General features: G+C 62.4%; 1 protein-coding gene across 1 annotated transcript in view; it reads right to left on the minus strand.

The window, feature by feature from the left end:
* Window positions 1-3,603, minus strand: part of RPS6KA2 (ribosomal protein S6 kinase A2) — a 336,349-nt gene that overhangs the window by 274,241 nt on the left and 58,505 nt on the right. The window lies entirely within an intron of this gene.

A 3,603-nucleotide genomic window follows, 5' to 3' on the forward strand; every position in this document is an offset into this window, starting at 1 on the left:
ACCCCCGGGAAGGGTTAGGCGGGAGAGAGGCTGAGCCCCAGGAGAGGCCAAGCACAGGAAAGGCTGAGCCCCGGGAGAGGCCGAGCCCCGGGAGAGGCCGAGCACAGGAGAGGCTGAGCCCCGGGAGAGGCCGAGCCCCGGGAGAGGCCGAGCACAGGAGAGGCCAAGCACAGGAGAGGCCGAGCCCCGGGAGAGGCCAAGCCCCGGGAGAGGCTGAGCATAGGAGAGGCTGAGCACAGGAGAGGCCGAGCCCTGGGAGAGGCCGAGCCTCGGGAGAGGCTGAGCCTCAGGAAAGGTTGAGCACAGGAGAGACCGAGCCCCAGGAGAGGCTGAGCACGGGAGAGGCCGAGGCTGGGAGAGGCTGAGCACAGGAGAGGCTGAGCCCCGTGAGAGGCCGAGCCCTGGGTGAGGCCAAGCCCCAGGAAAGGCTGAGCACAGGAGAGGCCGAGCCCCAGGAGAGGCCAAGCACAGGAGAGGCTGAGCCCCAGAAGAGGTCGAGCCCTGGTGGAGGCTGAGCCCCGGGTAATGCTCCTGGAGACAAGCGGGGTGCATGCTCAGCGCTCTGCCTGCTTCATTCCCTTGAAGGGCCCTTCCAACCCCAGAGCCTGTACTCAGAAAGATGCTGGCACACCTACTTAAACTCCTCCCATGCCTGGTCCAGGGTTTCTGAACCCCAAATCACGTAAGCTAGGACACCTTCCTCCCTCCCAGGCGGCAGTGATGCGGCTGCCCTCACGGCTCTGCTGGGCAGCCGGTCTCAGGCCCCGCCCCTGGAGAAAGGCACCCTTCCTCCTGCACACGCATGCTGCAGGGGTCCACGCCCACGTTCCGTGGCTCAAGAGTTTTTCCCTGCTGCATCTCAGGTCTGTGCCTTGACTCATATCTGCGCCAAAATAAGATGAAAAATGAGGCCAAAATTTAAACCAATCTCTTCTCCACTCCTGACCATTGTGGTTCAAATGGCAGATGGAGGTGGGAAAGTTACCATCTCATGGGACAAGGTGGCGGGTCATGTGACTCATCTCTGCTGCCCTCTGCTGTCACTGTGCCTGACAGCACTCTGAGGTCTGCCCCTCCTCATGTGCCCACCAGGTCCGCATGAGAGGCCCTCTGCTGCTACTGTCAGGGATCACCCCAACCCAGCCTGCGCCGCCTCCAGGGTCCTTGCTGGAGCGAGCAGGTGCTCCTCTGCAGTTTGCAGTCTGCCACCAGATGGCAGCAGAGGACGCAGCCAGAGCCCCTCAGGCTGCGCAGTGACTCCACGTCCTGTTACAGACCCAGGTGGGCCCTGGCCTTGGGAAGGGCCTCCTGACAAGCCCCCGGAGGAGTAAGCACGCTAACTGCTCCCGTCCACGTCGTGGGAGGGCTCGCTTTGCTGTCCTGAACCCTAACTCTTCTCCCCGGGCCCTCCTCTCCCTCTCCGGGGTCGCTGAAGGGTTAGGTGCCAGGGGCCTCAGCGTCGCCAAGGAAGCGCCTCTCCAGGCAGCAGCTCTCTTCGGGCTGTAACTGTGGCTCTTCTTTCTTTCCGTCTTTCTTTGTGTTTTTTTTTTTTCTTTTTTTCCTTCTTTTAGAGAGATTTTTGCTATGGGATGTGTCATGCTCCTCAGAGAGAGATAGAGAGACAGAAAGTGAGAAATTACCCTTGGGGTAGGGGGTGGCCACACCACAGTCCCTTCTCCTCCATTCTCCTTTCAGGATTTTGGGCATCTACGCCCATGCACCTGGCATGAGTTTCAAGTCACTGGGTCCAGGAATGGAACCGTGGTCCACCATGTGGGAGTTCAGCACCTTAACCTCTATAACACCTGCTAGTCCCACCTATGACTCTTTTCTAATGAGCAGAGTAATCACGCGTCGGGACAGACAGGAGGACACGGCACCCACCAGCGTGTCAGAGTTCAGGGCCGGGTAAAGGCCAGCATGAGCAGGGCCATGGAGCAGGGAGGGGGCTGATCGCCAAGAGGGTGGGGAGCCACCCCGACAGCCGGGGACTCACAGGAGGGTAGGAGCCAAGCCACGGCGGAGACCGCTCGGCTCCTCTGACGGGCAGAGCGTGGTCCTGGGGCCTGTGGGCTTCCCTCCTGCAGGTGACCTCCCCGGCTCAGGCTGTGGCAGGGGCACCTGGAGGGGCTCCCCGGGACTGCGGGTGCTCACCCAGGTGGGCAGGGGCACCAGGAGGGGCTGCCCGGGACTGCGGGTGCTCACCCAGGTGGGCAGGGGCACCTGGAGGGGCTGCCCGGGACTGGGGGTGCTCACCCAGGTGGGCAGGTACTCAGTGAACAGCCTGACTGCAAACGACTGGAGGAGGGTGAGCAAAACAGGAACCCCCGAGGGGAGATGACAGCCATGTTCCAAGAAAGCACCCAACAACCAGGAGGGTTTAGCCAGGAGCAGGAGACAGGCAGACCCCAGGACCAGAGGCAGGGGAGTGGGCCAGGTTGGGAGACTCCGAAGGCTAGTCCCTCCCGGAAGCCAGGCACAGGGCAGGGTATCCCATGTCTCCACTCCCTCATCTGGGGAGGGTCGCTACGGCGGGCCTCCTGTACACCAGAGTGTGGGCCACATTTCTGGCCTGGCCCCAGAGGCCAGCAGCATGCTCCCTGAACCCCGACTTACAACCAAAACTGATAAGTGTCCCCTGGGGGGCAAAATTAGGAGCTGACTATGTCTTTAGGAGCAGGATTGCAACTTCTTGGGGCCCGGGCGGGCTTGGGGATTATGGACACAGGTGTGGGAGGGGACAGCGCCTGGTGTGTCCTGCTGCCCAGTAACCGGTACTCACACCCAGTGATCCCAGTGGAGGGTTATTCAGTCACAGCCGGGCAGTGCACAGGTCGGGGTCGCATCTGTGAGAGCCTCCTCAGCCAACATGGCGGTCAGCACCACACGGCGAGACAGCAAGAGCAGGCATCTACCGCGTGCCTCCCCCCTCACCCCACAACCCCCAGGACGCAGTCATGGGGCTCTGCCTTGACCTTAACCCTCATCTCCCTGAGGCCCCACCTTGGAACCCCAGGGTTGGGTATGTCCTTCCCCGCCCCGGGACCCCATCAACCACACTTCATCACAAGGCTAGGCCGCTGGAGAAGGCAGATTATCTAGACGGGCGTGGCCCCCAGCCCTCCGTCGGCACTGCGGGGTTCTCCTGAGGCCTGAACCTGCAGGTCAGAGGCAGAGGGAGCTGACCGTGGGACAGAGCTGGCAGCCCTGCAGCGGGACGGCCCTCCCCACCGAGCTCGCCCTGGCACGGCGTATCCACCCATGTAGGGATGGCAGCGGAGGCCGTGTGTGGACGGCTCCGAGGTTGGGATCCATGTGCATTGTCCCGCAGAGCACTGCAGACCACACGCCATCCAGGACCTGCTGGCTCGCAGCCAGTCGTGGGCCTCGGGCCCCAGGGACAGTCAATTTCCGTGTCCACCTGGCCAGGCGTTGGTGCCGAGCCGCCTGGTCAAACCCAGTCTAGATGTCCGTGCGAGGTCATTTTTAGATGTCCCCACGTCAGTCAGTAGATTCGAGCAGAGCAGGTTGTCTTCACAATGCCCACAACCTCGCCCAGTCAGCGAGGGCCTTCGGGAAAAGAGCTCTCCGAGGAGGAAGAGC

The sequence above is a fragment of the Tupaia chinensis genome, unplaced genomic scaffold, assembly GCF_000334495.1.
Source record: "Tupaia chinensis unplaced genomic scaffold, TupChi_1.0 Scaffold000346_1, whole genome shotgun sequence".
Lineage (NCBI taxonomy): Eukaryota > Metazoa > Chordata > Mammalia > Scandentia > Tupaiidae > Tupaia > Tupaia belangeri.